The sequence below is a fragment of the Diadema antillarum genome, unplaced genomic scaffold (assembly GCF_040938485.1).
Source record: "Diadema antillarum isolate AM-2024a unplaced genomic scaffold, OU_Dant_1.0 seq00002214_RagTag, whole genome shotgun sequence".
In the NCBI taxonomy this organism is placed as follows: Eukaryota; Metazoa; Echinodermata; class Echinoidea; order Diadematoida; family Diadematidae; genus Diadema; species Diadema antillarum.
This window is the reverse complement of record NW_027272848.1, coordinates 1-22,273: the sequence shown is the minus strand read 5'-3', so window position 1 is coordinate 22,273 and position 22,273 is coordinate 1. Positions and strand designations below refer to the sequence as shown.

The window sequence follows — 22,273 nt, the reverse complement described above, 5'->3', positions numbered from 1 at the left end:
TTTTCTATTGTATACCCGCGTTAGCAGGCCTGAAGCCAGGATTTTTAAAGAAAGGGGGGATTGCGTCAATTAACAAAACGGTCCTTTGATACTGTCCCGGGAGGGGTAGCGACAATTAAAAGGTGGACACCATGCTCATACATGGACTTTCAAAATGGCCCCTAAACGAGTAATGATCATATGATTTTTTCGGGCCTTAAAAACAAGTATTCCTTAAATGTTTCCTGCACCCTAAAGAAGTACTTCATCATGATTGAACAATATACCATTTTCCCAAATTTCGGCCTTTTTGATACCCTTTGATTATATACGCTCGTACATCACACTTTCCATCTAATCCGTGAGAAAAAAACGACCCCTATTACGCGTTTTCTTTAGCGAGTATGGTCACGGTGTCCACCTTTCAGTTGGAGTTTTCCATCCCATTGGATGCTGTTTGGAAGATGAAACATTCATTTTACTATACTATACAGTATATCAGCCGTTGGTATGCGAGTTTGTCAAAAACGAAAATAAATAAGAAAATTTTTAAAACAAAATGAAATGTAAATGTGAACCATTTATATTTTGCCTCCTTGTGGTAGGATATTTCCAGCATTTCCGAACTTTCAAATAATCATTTTAGATTTAATAATATTAAAGGTAGTAGATCCGGTTCGCAAACATCTCCAATATCAGTCAAATGTCATATTAACCATCATTGCTAAGAAGGTTTTCTTTGTGAAATTTGGAGGTCAGTGAAATTCAAAAATCAAACATCCGTTAGCCATTGGAAGAAATTGAGTGCAAATTCAGACCTCAGGCTTAGTGCTCAGATGTTTTCCTATTTGATTTGATCTGTCTTAATAATAATAATAATAGCTGCTTATTATAGCGCATAATATTCCTGGAATCTCTATGCGCTTTACACAAATGGGTAGAGTACCATAAACTACAACTTACATAATTTTAACAAAACAATATAATTAAACATACAAAATACAACTTATCATAATCATTTAATAACAAAACAAATATGTTTTTAAGGACTTGAGGAAAGTGTGAGTACATGTGATGGCCCTAAGTTGACTTGGTAATTTGTTCCAGAGTACAGGTGCTGCTGACTGAAAAGCCCTATCCCCATATGAACATGTTTTGGTTGCTGGTATAACTAATAAATTCTGGCTAGAAGATCGTAGATTTCTTTGTGGAATATATTCAATGATCATGTCAGACAAATACGTTGGGGACTTATTTATCAATGTTTTATGACACAATACTGTGCACACTAACTGTGCACATACTGGAATGGTTATTTCTTATTTATTAAATTATAGTAGCATATTTGGTTACTAGCTGTCTCTAGGCATTTTCGAATTTGGGCTGCAAAGAGATCTACTACCTTTAAGTTAGAAGAGAGATAAGTAAATAATGATAAAATAAACAAACAAAAAAGAATGAGTTTCTTTTGTAATACTATCTGACAAACTTTTTACTTTACCATTTTACTTCATAGCTCAGCACTTTCCATTCTCTCTCATACCCTCTTACCCATTACATTTAAATGAAATACAACTAAAATGAGTTTGCGTGCCTGCATAATACTCTTTGGAAATTATAAGTGAGAATGTTCTTAGGTTTTGGCTCACTTTAAAATGAGAACCAATAGAACTGTCACAACATGAGAAAATGTATAAGTAATAATCAACAGTACATTTCCGAATTTGGCCTGCAAAGAAATCCGCTACCTGTAAGTTAGAAAAGAGATTAGTAAATAATGATAAAATAAACAACAAAAAAGAATGAGTTTCTACCGCCGTATCCAGAACAGAGCCTGAAACGGTGCAGGCTCAAGAAATCGTTTGTACTAATACGTCTTGTTTTTAAGACAGGCCTTTCATTTTGTTTTGTCTCTCCTGATCGTTCGTAAGAAATGCTAATTCATGACCACCTTTTCACAATTTGATTGGAGCATGCATTCATAATGGAAAATAGTTGACATAATAATCTATCCCCAGGCATTATCATGCCAACATGTACTTATATATACATGTACTTATATATCTTTGTGAGACGTAGATATAAAATGTCTCAGGTTTTCAATTATAGTAATTTCGAGGAAATTTTTTTAATTTTTATCATATATGTAAACTTGAGGCTATTAGATTTTCATCCACTTACCTCTGTTCCTGTGAAAAAATGCAAGTGTCAACCTCAATGTCATCCACGAATCGCACGTACTCGGGCGGCCAGTGGAAAAAAAAAAACACCGGTCACACGCGCCAAGGGCCAATCTTTAACATTGTTAAACGTACTCTTCCACATTTACGTAGCATATAATGTGTCTTTATATTTATTTGGATTGTTATCTTTAGAATTGCTAAAAACCGTTATTATGAAAAAGTGGACCTTTCAGAATTTGGGGGGGGGGGGGGTGCGTACGCACCCGACGCACCCCCCCTGGCTACGGGCCTGTAACGGGTGCTAAAACTCTGCCACACTTTTTAACCAAATCTGTTGGGATTGGATGAAGTTCACATGATTTGTGAGGTGAGTTCTTAATGAGTTTTTCTATCTCATTAACAGTGACAGACTGAAACTCACTCAATTCTGACTTGACTTCACATACAATGTCATTTGGCTGTTCACAACGAGTTGGGAAACTCCGTTGGATTGCCACAATTTTATCAATGAAATATTGATTAAAACAATTGGCTAACTAAACTTGATCACCATGAGTAAGGTGTTCTTGTAAAGGAGATCGCTGTTTTCTGTAAAGTAAAGCATTAGCAACTTTGTACAACTTCTTTGTATCTTTCCCACAATCCGTAACCTTTTTTGAATGATATTGTAAATTAGCATCTTTAATCAAGGCATTTACACATCGCCTTTGTGCATGATACATCTGCTTGTGAATCTCCAGTTTTGTGGACCTTGACTTCCTTTCTAACTGTCTACGAAGCAGTTTTGCTTGGGCTATTTCTGGGGTAGACCATTCCGTATTGGGGTGTATTGTGACCTTGATTCGTTTCTCAGGTGCCAACTTATCAAGGGTGGTAGTAAGGTGTTATACAAATTCACTTCATCATCAACATGATTAACTTGAGATTTAGCTGATAAAAGAGACTTAACATGAGTATCAGCAACAAACACTTGTGGGTTTACAGATTTCAAATTCCGTGTAACAACAAATGTTTTTTTTTTTTTTTGATACAACGTTTAGGAAGTTTCAATTCACACATTATTGCTGAATGATCTGATATACCTTCCACAACACCGGTATTACAAAGTTGTATAGTGTTACCTTTATGAGTTATAAGCAGATCTAATACATGACCTCGATTATGAGTTGGCTCATTAATATGTTGAATCATGTTAAAGGCTGACAATAATTCAGAGAACAACTTCGAATTCGAAGTTGATGAGTCCATAGGTATATTGAAATCACCTGCAATCAACAAGTCAGACGAGCAGAGAAGACCTGTCTATCGAGAACATTAGAAAACTCATCCAAGAAAATCTGAAACTGTACTGAACTAGGTGGACGATATACATTGATGAAATGCAACGATTTCTGCATATAATTCAGAGTCATCTGAATCATTTCAAAAGATGTAACATTTGGGGAATCTACAATTCTGACATCTAATTGACTTTTAAACAACACAGCTATTCCTCCTCCACGTTTGCCAACTCTGGGAATGTGCTTGAATGTGAAGCCATGTGGTGTCAATTACTTAGTACATGTATTGTTATCAACAGCATGATCTTTAGTAGCTGACACACTAAATGACGGACCTGCGTTGATTTCAACATCTCCACTGGTAAGCAGTGACATGTGAAAAGTAGAGCTTGCATTCTTATAATACAAGATGCATGCTTTTGAGTAGCCTTTTACTCTAATGCCGGTACTAGACAATTTCTTATCATTCTTCACAGTTGGTAGTATAGACCTACTAAAAGTGCATGTGGCTGTACAACAATACATACATGGCAAAAGAGTCAGTATTAGACTCACAACAAACATACCTCATTCGTTCCATTATACTGATCATTATCATCACCGTCCGTTGTGCAAAACGTATGGTAGGTGTTCAACACACCGACCGGGTCCATATCGACCGACCGCGCACTATAATGGCATTGCGCGTACAGAAAGAAAATGTACGCATGGGACTACGCGCAACGGTGTTCGATTCTTCACTGGGCTACGCTACCGAATAAAATGTGGCGAAAACAACTAGGTATTCCCTCTAAATTACCGAAATTTAGCAAAATCGAATAAGGTTTATCGTGTATAACTACATATAACCGTAATAAATTTGACGATTTTGACCGCAAAATTGTCACCGCCGCTTGTACGATCGTGCACACACGTTACACATACACATGACATAATTATTTAGTCGCCCGCTACGACCGTACGAGTTGAAGCAGAGACGAGAAATGAATGTGAAAAAAACAAACCGACTCATCTAATTTATTTCAATTTACGATGAAAAGTTTCCTAATGAAAATCAAGTCAAATTCATCAAACAGTCCTTCAAAAGTAATATCGAAGGATTCAAAATATATTCAATTATATCTTGGATCAAAAACTTGTCTTCCATTGATTGGTTAAAAGAGCTTCACGTGATTATAGGTATTTTGAACTATTTTAGAGTGTTGGTGTGTTTGACACTCCATGAAGTACTATTTGCAAAATGACGTCACTTTTATGACGACATTTTGCAAATAGTATACTATTTGCAAAATGATGTCACAATCACCCTTCTTTACAATCAAGTGTACCCGTCCGCGTCCGGTCCCGAATTCTAGTGTTGAGGTTTGCAGCGGCCATACGAGCGCTTGGATACATGCGACGGGCAACTCTGGCGGTGCCACGGCTACTACGTTTTTCAATTTCCGATCTCTCGCACTGTTGCGTATTGCAGGCGCTGCGCTGCCGCCGCAGTGCGGCTAAGCCTATAGACGGTCTATAATGATTTTCACTTTTTATTCAAATTTTTGATCCAAAATATAAAACAAATATACCTGGCCTAGTTTCGAGTTTCTTGTTAAAACTATGGGCAGAGGTGACTCCAAACTAGTACTATTCACTGAGGGGCGCAGCCCCGAAGTGAATAATACTAGTTTGGAGTCACCTCTGCCCATAGTTTTAACAAGAAACTCTCAAGGCCAAGTATATTTGTATATTATCATTGGGGGAAAATGACGGCTAGAAAAAAAAAAGCGGCCTGTCGAAAAAACGCATTTTAAAAGTGCCCTTTTATACGTATTGTCAGGGTGGTCCGTTGAAATGAGCAGGGCAACTGAGTGCGGAAAAATGACACCCCACGCGTTCGAAGCCGCTATCTAGAGCGCGTACCTCAGATCGCATTTTCAGTGCGCGCTTGTGAATCCGGAGTATTTTCTCCACACGTGAGTAAAATTTCAGGCAAATTGTGAGATTTTTCACGTTTCTATTGATAGAAAAACGTTAGGTGGCCGGTATTATGAACACCCAACCATACATAAAAATGTAAAAAGCTACAGCTCATATACAACAGTTGAGCGCATGAACACAAACGCGTATGACTTCTACGCGCTTAACAGCTCTAGGCTCGCATGAGCGCATAAACACATACCTGAATATGAAGGCTGTGGTGTGGCTCCCGTACAAACGATATCAAACCCCAAATCCAGTTTGCCGATTTTCAGCCAAATCCTCGAATTACTTAACACAAAAATGGTCCAGGAGATTCACAAAGCACATACAATACAGTTGGCACAGTGACATAAAAATGATATCACAGAACAACACAAAAATCATAAGCAACTCAGAGCACAGAAAAGAGGCAACCACGCAGGGCGCTCTCTACGTGAATTCTACATTCTCTCTACATGATTTATTATAGTCTAGTCAATCTATTTAGGGGGTAACCCACCATTTATTGCAACAGTAGGAATTTCACTGCAGTGCAAGTCGTTGAGGCCTCCTGAACACCATACCAAAACAGTCAGACCGCAGCACCCGATAATTCGCTCGTATTTATTCAACTCGTATGCAAGCCCGCTCGAGGCTCATACGTAATGAGCTGCGTAAGGGGATTTTGTCCTTGGGCTTTCGGCAACAAAAATACACCTTATATTCACAAATTTGGTATCAAATACAAGGAAAATATGTAAGCTATCGTCACATGTTACTCAAATTATTGTAAATGAAAAATATCATAGCGTAATTTGAGCTTGAAAAATGATAAAATGATGAAAAAAGTAATTCGCGCCTTGCGTCTCAATGAAAATGCATTATAATAATAATAATAAACTGTGCTTGTATAGCGCATATCACATTCAGGGAGAAGTCTCTATGCACTTTAAGAATGAAACAATACAAGTAAAGGAAGTAAGGTGAAAATGGGACAGGTAAATGAACAATAGAAAATTAAGATTAAGCTGACACTGAGAAAAACTGATGGCCATGAGCCTTATCATTGCAAAAATAAATGTGTTTTCAACATTCTTCTAAATGAATCAATTGTTTCAGCATCTTTGATTTTATCAGGCAGACTATTCCATAATACTGCTGACGCTACAGCAAATGTTCGTGCTCCATAAAATTTGGTGACAGTCTGGGGACAAACTAAGAGAGACTTGGATTTTGAGCGAAGATTTCTAGTCGGATGATACCTTTGGATGAGGTCTTGGAGATATGTGGGACCCAGACCCTGTAAGCATAGGAAAGTCAGCGACAGTATTTTGTATTGCACACGGACCTTTATTGGTAGCCAGTGCAATTCATGTAAAATAGGAGTGATGTGGTCATGCTTTTGAGCATGTGTCACCAAACTCGCAGCAGAGTTTTGTATCCTCTGAAGCTTGTTTATTTGCATGTCAGGAAGACCATACAGAATACTATTACAAAAATCAATACGTGACATCACATGAGCGTGAACAAGTCTCTCTACTGATTTCCGGTTTAAGTACTGTCGTATTGTCCCAATTTTATGGAGTGCGAAGGATGCAGCTTTACAAATATCATTTATGTAAGAATTCAGCATAAGATGTTTGTCGAGTCTGACACCTAGATTTCTAGCAGAGTCGGCAATTGTATTAACAACTCCTTCATCCAGTGTAACAGATTCAAGTTGATTACGTTGTCTAAATCTACTGATAAAATGAAGAACCTCAGTTTTATCTGCATTAAGTTTGAGACAATTGTGAATAGACCAATGCTTAATATCTGAAATGCAAGCCTGTAGCTTCTGAATGGCATCATTTTGCCTACCACCTTCAATAAATACATAAACTTGAATATCATCAGCATACAAAACAGTTCAAATTGTGATGTGAAATGATGTCCTGCAGTGTGTCAGGAGAGAAATTTATCTTTGATTTTGCCAGTGAAGTGAAATTGAACTTGTCCTAGAAAGCCACTAGGTCAAACTACAAGAAAGTGACTGTCTGGAAATTTATATTAAATGAGACAAAGTAAAAGTAAAAGAATAAACTGGCATAGCAACAGCGTGTCTAGATCAGTTAAATTTAGACAAGGCAGTCACATGAAATGAGACAAAGCAAAAGTTAAAGAAATAGCATGGCAACAGTATCCCCGGTTTGCAATATTATGTATTAACTCAGACTATAGAAATTGAGTGAATAGAGGTGTTATGTAATAGCTCCCATCCAGGTGGTGGCTAGGAATGTTCTCTAGCTCAGCTGAGACTCGGCTATGTCAGTGTCACTAGGGTGGTGGTTGTAGTTTATTGTTCACAAGTTCATGAGTAAAGATGTTATGTAACAGCAGTCTAGACGATGGCTAGACATATTGTAGTTTATTGTTCACAAGTTCATGAGTAAAGATGTTATATAACAGCAGTCTAGACGATGGCTAGACATATTGTGTAGAGTTTCAATAGGGCTATATTTAAGCATGATGATTGGATGATCCTTTTTTTAGTAGAAAAGGCATGAAAAAGCAAGTGTATGGGAGTGTAAGGGACTTTAGTGTTAATCTCTATGGTTAGGGAAGCTAATAAAAAGCTCAGTAATGTAGAGGATCGAGGAGAAATACTTTGATCAGACATCCAGCATAGATCTACGCTTAGGCAGCAGTCGTTCTTCTGGGGGTTTTCTACGTCGGTGAGATGCGAGCTCCAGCTGCCGATAAAACTGAACTCGGACAGTTATGATCCGAACTTTGGAACGGAGCTCAATCTCCATTTGCCTGCTCGCCGTCGTTTGAGCTCGGGCATCGCAGATCAAGGCATGAGTCTGCGTGGTAGCAGGGACTAGTGAAGGCCGAGGAGCTGAAAGGACCGCCGATAGGGTAGCGTCTAGCTGAGTGGCCAAGTCAAGGGGTGCTTCCAAGAGACAAGCCAAGCGACTGTGCCGAGGTCGACGACGAGGGTATCGGACATCGATGACGACTGAGCCAAGCTGAGGGGATCACCAGTTCAGGTCATCCAAGATAACCTAAGTTATGTATTTGTGATTTGTTTCATATTATGTTTTATGCTCCATGTATTGTTATGAACGAGAAAGCTGCAAAGATTTGAAAGATTAAACTCGAACATAACTGTATACGAACAGTTTGAATTTCCATTATTTCGATGTCAGAGTAGCAGAGAAAAAAAAAAAGTCACCCACGTGACAATTTGGAGGTCCCACCAAGATCTTGCTACCTGATTGGAAAAAGTTATTCAGATACTCTTTTAACATGCTTTAGGCTTAAATGCGATGTTTGTGTTTGATTCATGATTGAAGTTTCATTGCTCGATCGTACGCATTACCGTCATCAATTGCATGTTATTATTGTCGATATGATAACAGTTTCGTACGTTTGATCGGAAACATTACCCCAGTGTGAATTGTGCGAGTATGTCGCCTTACGTGACAGTTTGATTGAAGTTTTTCTCCCCAAGGTTATGCCCTTGGTGTTGCCTACTAGAGCAGGGCTGCCAACTCTCACGCAATCAGCGTGAGACTCACGCAATTCAACCAATTTTGACTGTCTCACTCTGATAAACGAAATCTCACGCTAAACCCCCAAAATGGAATGTAAAAAAAATAAATTTATCTCTAAATTCTCTGATATTCCGAATATCGATATGCCCAAGCCCAAAGTTTCGAGATTTTCCCGCGCGGGTGTAAAGCTTAACCAATAATAATCGTTTTCGGTTCGCGCGCAAAGACGAGCTATTGGATTACGATTGGTTTCTACCATACCGCGTGAGCGTAGCTTGTACTTATGGCAAATTACAGTATGTATAGCAATGACGTGTGCTTTACATCGCTTGACGTACTGTGTACATACTAGTAGTACGTACGTTCGTACGGCCGCACAGCAGGCCGCCATGCGCTAGCCAGGAGGTTGCTCCGCTCCCACTGGCGTAGCCGGGGGGGGGGGGGGGGGGCGACGGGGGCGGTTGCCCCCCCCCTAAGATTTTGACCGGGGAATTGGGAGGCGGAAAAAAAATGCGTGTATACTGTATGCATGCACATGAAGCGGGTCTCCTTTGCAACCTTTCATCAAATAAGATATTTTTTTTAATATTTCACTCAAAGTGTGCACCAGATCGTTGAATTTCAATTCAAAATATGCAAAATCTCTCCCTCCTCCCCCTCTGTCCCTCTTTCCCTAGCCAAGTACACTTTTTAGATTTACAAAAAATTCTGAATAATTCTGAGTGCACAAGACTTATCACTTATATTCCGAAAACTGAAGGTTCCCTCATGTATCTTCAGGGGAATTTCCCTTTTTAATCGACCCTTTCCTCCCTCAGCCCCCCCCCCCCCAAAAAAAAAAAAAAAAATCAGGTTTTTTTTTTTTTTTTGGTGATTTCTCAAATGTTGATTCCATCAAATATGCGTATACGAGATATCTCAATTTCAACCTTAAAAAGATAAAAGCTCCATCGGAAGGGAAGGGTGGAGTTAACACTCGCCCACGCCTTCTCCCTGCTCGCCCCCCCCCCCCCCCCCCCGGCCATGCAAAGAAGTAGACTGTGGCTATACCCAGATCGCTTTATTTCAATTCTAAAAACGCAAAAGCTCCGCGAGCGGGAAGGGGAATCCCCCTTCCCCTTTCCCCTAAGCTCTATACCTCACTAGACTTTATACATACGCACAGATGGTGCACATTCGGAATAAGAGCTAAATTCCGTGATTTTAACACTTCGATGAAAAAGTATTGCACCAAAAATTTGCACCAGATCGCTGAATTTCAGGTCTGAAAACGCAATATCACCTTCGTGTGGGAGGGGATATGCCCCTATCTACACCCTCGTGTGCATGCTTTTTCTGTTTGATTGCTGAACAGACAGCGTTCATGATATTCAGTGTAAGAATTAATACAAGAAGACTAGTGTATCTAAATTATACCATTTTATAGGCAAATTGTTCAATAATAATCTACACTAAAATATACTGCAACCTTAAACAAGTGGGACTGTTTCAACTCGTTAAAACACGCAAAAACATGCATCAAATTGCACCATTTGCAACATCAAAATGCAAAAAGTTCTTACCGTGGGAGGGGGGACACCCTCCCCTACCCCCTCGCTCGCTCCGCTCGCTCTGGTTCAGTCGCGTTCATGATATTCAGTGAAGAGAATTAATACAAGAAGTGTATCTAAATTATACCATTTTATAGGCAAATTGTTCAATAATAATCTACACTAAAATATACTGCTACCTTAAACAAGTGGGACTGTTTCACGTCGATGAAACACGCAAAAACATGCATCAAATTGCACCATTTGCAAAATCAAAATGCAAAAAGTTCTTACCGTGGGAGGGGGGACACCCCCCTCCCACACCCTCCCCTCCCCCTCGCTCGCTCCGCTCGCTCGGGCTCAGTCGCGTTCATAATATTCAGTGAAAAGAATTAATACAAGAAGTGTATTTGAATAATACCATTTTATAGGCAAATTGTTCAATAATAATCTACACTAAAATATACTGCTACCTTAAACAAGTGGGACTGTTTCACGTCGATAAAACGCGCAAAAACATGCATCAAATTGCACCATTTGCAACATCAAAATGCAAAAAGTTCTTACTGTGGGAGGGGGACACCCCCCTCCCACACCCTCCCCTACCCCCTCGCTCGCTCCGCTCGCTCGGGTTCAATCGCGTTCATTATATTCAGTGAAAAGAATTAATACAAGAAGTGTATCTAAATCATACCATTTTATAGGCAATTGTTCAATAATAATCTACATCAAAATAACTGCTACCATAAACAAGTGGGACTGTTTCACGTCGATAAAACGCGCAAAAACATGCATCAAATCGCACCATTTACAACATCAAAATGCAAAAAGTTCTTACTGTGGGAGGGGGGACACCCCCCTCCCACACCCTCCCCTACCTCCTCGCTCGCTCCGCTCGCTCGGGTTCAGTCGCGTTCATGATATTCAGTGAAAAGAATCAATACAAGAGGTGTATCTAAATTATACCCTTTTATAGGCAAATTGTTCAATAATAATCTACATCAAAATAAACTGCTACCATAAACAAGTGGGACTGTTTCACATCGATAAAACGCGCAAAAACATGCATCAAATTGCACCATTTACAACATCCAAATGCAAAAAGTTCTTACCGTAGGAGGGGGGACACCCCCCTCCCACACCCTCCCCCCCCCCCCCCCCCCCCCCCCTCGCTCGCTCCGCTCACTCGGGCTCGGTCGCTTCGCTCCCTCGCAGACTAACCGCCCCCCATAACATGAAATCCTGGCTACGCTGTTGTCCGCTCCCTCGCTCGTGCAGTGTCTCACGCCAAACTCTCACTCAAGGTTGGCAGCCCTGCTAGAGGCACATGTGTGATGTGGATTCGGGTATTGAATCTGTGTGGAGTGTTGCTCCGTTTTCAAGGTTACGCCCTTGGTGTTGCATGTTATATGCATGTTTGATTGATTCGGGTTTGTGTGCATGAGTCTATGTGGAGTGTTACTCCTTTTTCAAGGTTACGCCCTTGGTATTGCCGGTTAGAGGCAGTGTGATAGATTCGGGGTTTGCATGCATGAGTGAATCTATGCGGAGTGTCATTTTATTGCAAGGTTACGTCCTTGCTTTGGTGTTGCCTGTAAAAGGCATGTTTGGTAGATTGCATTGGGTTTGTACAGTCCCAAATCAATTGTATGCTCAGTGGGAGATACAGCTCTAGTATGCTTATTGACAAGGCATGCTTGGTATGTGGAATGTTTGTTGAGTGAACTCGTGTCATTTCACATTGCCTGCATTCCAATACGCTTTTGACAAGGTACTAGCGGTTTGGTATGTGGAATACTTGTTGAGTGAATTTCAGCTGTTTGTCATTTGCAATTGTATGCTCGTTCGGAGATACTAATTGTCGTTAAGTACGCCGGCTACAAGGTAGTACTTTTGTAAGAATTTGATAGCCAGGGGGTTAGTCAGCTGTTGGGTTTGTACGATTACACGTTTGCTTAGTGTGCTTAGTCTGGAATTCACGTAGCCAGTATGGCTAGTGTTGAGCAAATCAGAGAGTTCTCTTCATTAGGCAGAGAAATGGGCCTTAGTGGTGGTGAATTGAGTAGCTTTGTTTCAGAGCGATGCCAGGCAATTGAAGCAGAGCTTAAAGCTGCCCGTGAAGCTGCCCGTGAAGCTGATCGTGAAGCACGTGAAGCTGAGCGTGAACGCGATGCTCTAGAAAAGGCGCGCGAACACGAAATAAAATTAGCACAGTTGCGTGTAAGGGAAGAAACAGCGAATGTTGGTAGGCCCCAGTTAGCTGGCTTAAAGCTGAAAGTAGGTCGATTTGATGACGCACATGATAAGTTTGATGCTTATGTCACAAAGTTCGAAATGTTGATGAAAAGTCAGAATATCCCGGTAGACATGTGGGTGTTGTATTTGATTTCCAATCTAACAGGGAAAGCGTTAGATGTTGTGAATCGGATGAGTGCTGATGACCGCCAGGTATGCTACAGTGAAGCATGAGTTGATGTCATATTATCATCTCACTGAAGAGGGGTATAGGCGGAGTTTCAGATCAGCTAAACCAATGAAGTTTGAGCGCCCAAAACAATTTGCTACTCGAATGAAGGGGTATTTTGATCATTGGATGGAAGAGGCTGAGATTGGGGATACTAGGAAGGATCTAGAAGATTTGATTTTGCAAGAGCAATTTCTGATAGATTGTCCCAGAGAAGTAGTTAGGTTTGTCAAGGAACGAAAATGTAAAGATTTCAACGAGGTAGTTGATTGTGCAGAAATCTATGTAGAAGCTCACGGTCCTCATGCATTTTCGGGTGTACAGAAATCGGAAAGAAACCGATCAGATTCAAAGCCGGAAAGCAAACCGCCCCAACAAAATCAGGTCAAAAGGACTAGTACGTATCAGAAACCGGCTGATGCTCAGTCAAAGGCGGGAAAGACTATGGGAAATAGGACTTTTCAGGGCAGAGGTTGCTATATGTGTGGAAACCCAAATCACATGAGAAGAGATTGTCCCATGTTGTCTAGGCCTGCATCAGCTCAAGGTTTGATGAGTGCTGGGGAAGGTACGGCCCCAAAAGTAGACATGAATGTGGCGAATGAGGTGTCTCGGGGTGATTCTAAGCCGGGAGTTGTTGGTTCGACGGCAGGTTGTTTCCCCATTGAGAGAGTGGCCGATGACTTTGAGGATGTGAAAATGAAAGTGGTTGACAGAGTTGGAATGGCATACAATGATGTCGCCGCGATGGTGAATCGTATGCCGGTTGTGTCTGGAAGACTGATGCCAGATAATACACCCGTGTCTGTTTTGCGTGATACAGGTTGTAGTACGTGCGTGGTGAAAGAGAAATTGGTTAGAAATGACCAATTAACAGGTCAACATCAGGCAGTGAGGCTAATTGACGGTACGGTTAGGCGTTTTCCCGTGGCTAAGGTAGCTGTTGACTCGCCATATTTTGAAGGGGAAGTTGAAGCCGTGTGCATGCCTGATTGTTTGAGTGAGGTAGTTATCGGGAATGTACAAGGGGCTCGTGAACCGAGTGACCCCAATCTACATTGGGTCCCAAAGAGTGTTGTGTCTGACCCGGATGTAGAGGTCATAACCCCGGATGTGGGTCTAGAAAGTTCAAATGATGGTGTAGAACAGGACGTCGAGGTCGCATTCCCGGGTGAACTGGATGATACTGGGATGGCTGTTCAAACTCTTGCACAAAAGGTGAAGGATTCGAGGCCTAGTAAAGGTTTGACTGTTGCAGATCCTGTTGATAATGTGCGGTCGAGTGAATTTCTAAAGGAACAGAAAGATGATGAGTCGTTGCGCCCTCTATGGCAGAAAAGAGGACATGTTGATAATTTCAAGTACGAGTTTGACTATGACTATGTGGTCGATGTTGATGGTGTTGCCAAAACATATCACATCAATTTGTTGAAGAGGTACTATAGTCGACGTGAAGAGGTACCAGTGGCCAGTTGCTTTGAGGTTGAGAGAGTCGAAGGCAATGAGGAAGTTGTTGAGGTCATGGCTGACGAGGAAGATGTGGCAGAGGCTAGCCCTGATTGGAATAGGGAGATGCCCAGTATGCCTAGCGTAGTACAGATGGAGTTCGTTGACATGGTAACAGTAGGTCCAGTCTTAAAGGATAGTGAGAGGACTCAGGTGCAAAAGATTCTCTGTGAATATCAGGATGTATTCACCGATATCCCGAAGAAGACAACCATATCTGAATGTGAAATCTCGTTGACGACTGATCAACCAGTGCGATCTCCGCCTCATAGGGTACCTCAGGCTATGGAAGAGGAGATTAGCAAGGAAGTTGATTCCATGTTGAAGTTAGGAGTAATCGAGCCTTCTAACTCTCCATACGGTCATCCCATTGTGATAGTCAAGAAGCCGGACGGCTCTAATCGGTTTTGTGTAGATTTCAGGCGATTGAATAAGGTCACAGTCTTTGATCCAGAGCCCATGCCCAATCCTCAGGAGCTATTTGCGTCGTTAGCCGACAGTAGGTACTTCACAAAACTAGACTTGACAAAAGGGTATTGGCAGATCCCAATGAGGAATGAAGATAAAGCAAAGACAGCTTTCATAACGCCTAAGGGACAATACCAATTCAAGTACATGCCGTTTGGGCTTGTGACAGCCAGTGCTCAATTCACTAGAATGATGAGGAAGGTACTAGATGGAATGTCGAATGTTGTGAATTACATCGATGATATTCTGATTCACACGGACACTTGGCAAGAGCATGTGGAGGTTCTAGATGAAGTCTTGCATAGACTGCGCGATGCCAATCTGGCAGCTAGGCCATCCAAATGCACCGTAGGTTCGAGTACCATAGAATTCCTAGGACACACATTAGGAGAAGGCGTGATTCACACTAGCGATAGGCTCACAGACAAAGTGCGCAAAGCTCCAAGGCCCAAGACGAAGAGGCAGGTTAGGTCTTTCCTAGGACTCTGTGGCTACTACAGAGACTACATACCCAATTATGCAGATATAGCCCTACCCCTTACTAACCTGACTCGCAAAGGTAGGCCTGGAGATGTTGTGTGGGGGCCTGAGGAGGAAAGTGCATTTGTCAAGCTGAAAGAGTGTCTTGCAAATCCTCCAGTGTTGCGGTTGCCCGATTTCGAGAAAACCTTTATGTTAAAGGTTGATGCTTCTGACAGTGGTCTGGGGGCGGTACTCATGCAGGAGCATGATGGGGATGAATTCCCGTTGGCCTATGCTAGCAAGAAACTCCTTCCTAGGGAGCAGAGATACTCCACGGTAGAAAAAGAATGTCTTGCTATTGTCTGGGCGGTCAGAAAGTTTGATTACTATCTGTGTGGGAGAGTGTTTGAGATCCACACTGACCACAAACCCCTCACGTACCTCCAAACAAAGAAGTCGACAAACAAGCGAATCATGAGGTGGAGTATGTGCCTACAGGAGTATAGGTTTCGCCTGGTGTCCATAAAGGGGTCTGAAAATAGGGCTGCTGACCTCATGAGTAGACTACTATAACTGTTTATATTGTTGTTGTTGGTAATGGTCCTTGCTTTTCCATTACATGTTGACGAGGTAAAGCTCAAAGAAAGAGAGGAACATAAATGATGAAACACAGATTAATTTTGTTGAATTGTCATGAACAAAATAATGCTCATGTAAGTGCAAATGCTACAAAAGCCTTTCTCTCTCTCTCTTATTTCTCTTACAGGATCAGCGAATCGCGATTACAATATAGATTTAAAGGGATTAAGAGTAGGGAGTAATGCTTAAGGCTTGGTTAAATCTTACAGTGTACGTATTCAAGTATATATGAGGTATTAGAACACTAGGCGTACTAAGAGGTAGCAGGTGTTAACCAGGTAGCAAGATTACATTTCAGTAGATTTTCATCCAGATAAACATGTAAATAGCAACAATATTATTTTGTTGTAAGGTTTGTGCAACATGGAAGTATAGGGAAATGAAAGCCAAAGCACGCACAAACATATTAGGATATCTGAGCAAGAATGTGTGATAGTAGAGATATTATTGCTAAAAGGTATCATTATAGGCAATGAAGATTTTATGTATACATGTTCGATGGTTCTATTTTAGTTTTAGAAGACTTAAAGCTTATGCATTTGAAGATGATGTATTAAGTAAGCTATAAGGCCTTTATTAGGAATACCAACAAAGCAAAAGTTGGTTGTTAAAAGGCTTGGGAGATGATTATGAAGTTGTTTCTTTTCAGAACAAGGATGGCAGAAGAGAAAAGGATAGTGTAATGCATGATGTATATATGCTGTTGATATTGATGTCTATCAGTCTCTCTTTTGAACATATGCATATTGATATACACTGTGAATAGTATGTTGGTTGATTGAATAGCAGGTTTCATAAATTTCTTGTAGGATATAATTTTGATATCCTAATTATATCTTAAGGTGGGGGATATTGTCAGGAGAGAAATTTATCTTTGATTTTGCCAGTGAAGTGAAATTGAACTTGTCCTAGAAAGCCACTAGGTCAAACTACAAGAAAGTGACTGTCTGGAAATTTATATTAAATGAGACAAAGTAAAAGTAAAAGAATAAACTGGCATAGCAACAGCGTGTCTAGATCAGTTAAATTTAGACAAGGCAGTCACATGAAATGAGACAAAGCAAAAGTTAAAGAAATAGCATGGCAACAGTATCCCCGGTTTGCAATATTATGTATTAACTCAGACTATAGAAATTGAGTGAATAGAGGTGTTATGTAATAGCTCCCATCCAGGTGGTGGCTAGGAATGTTCTCTAGCTCAGCTGAGACTCGGCTATGTCAGTGTCACTAGGGTGGTGGTTGTAGTTTATTGTTCACAAGTTCATGAGTAAAGATGTTATGTAACAGCAGTCTAGACGATGGCTAGACATATTGTAGTTTATTGTTCACAAGTTCATGAGTAAAGATGTTATATAACAGCAGTCTAGACGATGGCTAGACATATTGTGTAGAGTTTCAATAGGGCTATATTTAAGCATGATGATTGGATGATCCTTTTTTGAGTAGAAAAGGCATGAAAAAGCAAGTGTATGGGAGTGTAAGGGACTTTAGTGTTAATCTCTATGGTTAGGGAAGCTAATAAAAAGCTCAGTAATGTAGAGGATCGAGGAGAAATACTTTGATCAGACATCCAGCATAGATCTACGCTTAGGCAGCAGTCGTTCTTCTGGGGGTTTTCTACGTCGGTGAGATGCGAGCTCCAGCTGCCGATAAAACTGAACTCGGACAGTTATGATCCGAACTTTGGAACGGAGCTCAATCTCCATTTGCCTGCTCGCCGTCGTTTGAGCTCGGGCATCGCAGATCAAGGCATGAGTCTGCGTGGTAGCAGGGACTAGTGAAGGCCGAGGAGCTGAAAGGACCGCCGATAGGGTAGCGTCTAGCTGAGTGGCCAAGTCAAGGGGTGCTTCCAAGAGACAAGCCAAGCGACTGTGCCGAGGTCGACGACGAGGGTATCGGACATCGATGACGACTGAGCCAAGCTGAGGGGATCACCAGTTCAGGTCATCCAAGATAACCTAAGTTATGTATTTGTGATTTGTTTCATATTATGTTTTATGCTCCATGTATTGTTATGAACGAGAAAGCTGCAAAGATTTGAAAGATTAAACTCGAACATAACTGTATACGAACAGTTTGAATTTCCATTATTTCGATGTCAGAGTAGCAGAGAAAAAAAAAAAGTCACCCACGGGACACAGTGGAGCAGAGTACAATGTAAATGCTAAAGGGCCAATTACCGACCCTTGTGGGACACCATGGGTAGATGAATAAACCTGGGATTTTGAGTCCCTAATAACTACACAATGACTTCTGCCTTCAAGATAAGATGCGATTAGCTTCAGTGCATTTCCGGTAAAGCCATATCTTTCTTCTAGGCGCGATACTAACATTTGTTGGCTAATGGTATCAAATTTGGTAGTCCATCTCTTAATCTTTGTATCCATGTAAATATCTTCACAATTTGTTGCTTAATCCGGTCAGGAACCAGTAAAATATACATCAATGCAAGGGCGTAAATCCCGGGGGGGGGGGGGGGGGGATGGGTTGGGGGATATATCCCCCCAGTGCCGTATATTAGAGAGTCTGGCCAACTCGGTTTTTGGCTTATGTGTTTTGAAGCCTGTGATTGGTCAAAAGCTGGTCCCGTGATCTACAGGCGCCATGTCGTTACCAAAGTCAATCACGCTGGCGCGAGCAGAGCTCATACGCAGTGCCCATTGTTCATTATGCGCAGCTACGCATTATTGCTTGCCTTTGGGACATCCCCAGTATCAGTCACAGTGCAGTGAGGGTCTTGCCGTTGTCTACTTCAAGTAGAAGATTAAGGTACATTGTATATACGTACACGAAAGATATTTTGATATCTTACTGCGATAAACTGAAGATTCGTCGTGCCTTAATTCCTGCGCAGCATGGCGTTGCGCGAACTGACCTGGCTCACAGTAATGATGTATACCGTTTTCCGACAGATCCAAAACAAAAGAAACTAGAAAAGCACTCTGAGAGCACAGACCTCCGCCAAGCATGAAGCTTTTAATATTTCCACCACTACACTGATCGTGTTCTTCCATAGAGATATCATACGTACACACAATATCGGTGCTAAAAGTCGCCAGATTTCCAAATATAGAAGCCTTTGTTACGTCATAAGCCTTCAGCTGTACGATGCGCCTCGCCCCAGCAGAAACTAGAGCACGCACTTTAATGCGCGCAGGCAAACCTCAAATACGCGCAGCCTGAACTCCCAAGTTCATTGACCCTACCTGCCAAAACATCAAAAATCCTTCATTAATTCCCCCAAAATTCTCGGATCATTACCAAAAGTTAATCGTTTGTTACTTGTGTCATTCTCAACATTTCCTGCAAGTTTCATCCCAATCCGTTAACTACTTTTTGAGTTATTTTGAACACGGACAAACTAACTAACGAACGAACGAACACACAAACCAATGGTAACGAAAACATAACCTCCTCCCTTGGCGGAGGTAAAAAGTGGGAAATCCGAGTGCGAGGGGAAAAATTTATGAATTATATATAATTTGTCTTCTTTAGGTTCCTCGCGGTGTCTTTCAGACTATCCAAGTTTTTATTCACATTATTTTGTATGTCACCGCTATAACGTACGAAGTGTCGCCTGAGGCATTAGTTTGTCTTGGTCGTCCGTCCGTCCTTCCGTCTGTCCTTCATTCCGTAAGATCAATTTTGTGGACACCGTTTGTAATGAAACTTGACATTCATGCATGTGTGAGTGGACGAAGTTCTGTTTTAGCTTATAAACTTTTGTGTAAACACGCTCAAAGCGAAAGGTCAAAATCATGTATTATGAATGGTTAAATTCTTAAAATTTTACCATTTCCCCAATAATGCAATTTCTGAAGGTGAGTACATGTATTTCCAGACGAAAATTACTGCCCGACCGTGATTCTCTCGTGATTTTATCGTTTGTTTGTTTGTTTGTATTTTTTGTTGTTTGTTGTTTTTGTTTGTTTGTTTGTTGTTGTTGTTATTTTTTTTTTGGGGGGGGGGGGGGTCATGGGAGGGGAGCAAAAATCAAGGATCAATGTTAGGTATATAACATGTTAAAATTCCACTATCTTATTGTTGAAATATTATTACCCAGTTCCCCCATACCTTGGAGATTACCCAGTGCACAAACTCAAAACCAAACCCTATATTTGCATGCCATCATTACTACGTAATGACGCGTGTCGCGTAGGGGAAGATTTTGGCTTTGATGGTCAAAGGTCAAGTGAATATACTAAAAGGACAGGATTTTCCACATATCTTTCAAATAACCGCTCAAAGTATTGCCATGAAAATAGATTACGGGTAACTTACGGGTAAAAAATGCTCAGTTGCCTTAATGCTTTCTCTCTTAAACAATAAAAGTAATCCATTCGAACCTAGTTCAAGGAAAGGAAACTCTCGACGCATTTTGTGACAAACATGCCATTTTTTCTGCCAACTTATGTAAAAATGTCGTGTAACATTGTCAAGACGTGTACCATACACCAGATAAGGGAACAGTGTAATATGGCGGAGGTATACCGGTCGCCATTTGGACATTTTTATTTTTTTTTAAAACTTATTTCATAATCTTCTATTCAACTGTCCTGATCATAGTTTCTTCTGGTACGGACGTCACTGAGGATGTCCCTCAAATTATGTTGTCCAGGTACTTGTGCTTTCGTTCAATTACAGGTCTTTAAAATATTTTTAAACAATCTGAGATCATTTCACATACCTTAAAGGTCCTACCTTTGGGAGCAGTGATTTTTAAAATGTTCGAGATATCACTTTTGATGCATATGTGTAGGTCAGTTGTATCACAAAACATCATACCATATACAATTTTCGCAATAAACCCTAAAATATAAGGAGATATGAATATTTTCCTCATTAAACCGTAACTGTAGACGGTTTTAGTCTGGAAACATTTTTTATTACAACTCTTGTTCACATTTTGTATATTCAACAATACTTACATCAATTATACAGGTTCAAATTTTTCCATTGGTTGTTTCAATCCCTAACTCACATTTTAGAACTATTTTGAAGCAGTAATGCTAGGTTTTTGTTCCATCTGCAAATGGGAAATTATGCCTTTAATAAGCACTTGCCAATGACGTTTCATGTTGTACACTGTACGTAGGTATATAATTCCTTTTGAATTACATACTAGTATGCCTTCATGTCAGTTTCATACATATATGGTACTAAATAGGATGGTAATTGATGGTTCCTTACGTGCGAAACAGTAATAACTGTGGAATTTGTCTATCGTCTGTGCACAGCTATAGACTTGTAAATTTCTATATCATTTTGTTATACTGATACTTTTGTTCCTTGGACCACTTGCTAAATACAATATAGCATAAGGTTTAGTGAAAGTTTACGAAGCTGCATACTATGAATTCTTCTTTTATTTTGACAGCAATAATCTATCATATTTATATTCAGGAATTATGTCCTTTAGACAGCCGCCCCATTATTTACCTGTGTACTTATGTCTATTTGAATGTGTGAAAATGATTGATTCTGTTGGCTTTGTTCAACGTGGAGGGAATGAAAGAATGTCCCTCCCCCAACTACACCCTTCTTTCTCTCCCTCTCTCTCTCTCTCTCTCTACTCTCTCTCTCTATAAAAAAAAAAGTCAAGCAACACAGTCTTGCGCCTTTGGGACGCTAACCCCCAAGCGCACACGCTTAAACCATAAGCGCACTGTCCGCTGGGTAACGACATGGCGTCCAATTTATGAGTTGGCCAGATTCTCTTAATATACGGCACTGAAATGGAGGAGGGGGGATGGCCTGTACAATCATCCCCCCCCCCCCTGAAATTTGAGGAAAATGGAGGAAGCAGAAATGTGATTGTATCAATTTTGGCATATTGCATGACGTTCGTACGCCCGCCTTCAGACAGGTAATAGAGTATATCTTGTAAGATAATGTATACATAATTTTCTCAAGCGCTCGCTCGCGAAAAAGTAATATCGACATAAGGTATGGTCCAGACGTTGACAACGTCAAATAGCATAGGCTTACGTGTAAACATGCTATGACGCGAGCAACTCGGGACCATCTCCAAATTATGTACGAAAACAAACAATCAATAACAAAAACTATACCGCCATAATTGAAACCCCCTCCCCTCCATTTCCTGAATCATTCCTGAAAGGATGATGACTCTGATACATCTATGGGCATACCCAGGGATGATGAGGGGCGTCGAATCTATCGGGGGGGGGGGGGGGGGGCAAAGGGGCATTTGCCCCGCCCCTACGGAAATGTTGGGGGCAGACAAATCATTTGTCCCCCAAGCAATTCCCGAAATGAG

General features: G+C 40.9%; 1 pseudogene; it reads left to right on the top strand.

Annotated features, from left to right (window-relative positions):
• Positions 1 to 12,397: 12,397 nt before the first annotated feature.
• Positions 12,398 to 15,927, top strand: LOC139714272 (uncharacterized; annotated as a pseudogene).
• The last annotated feature ends 6,346 nt before the right edge of the window (positions 15,928 to 22,273 follow it).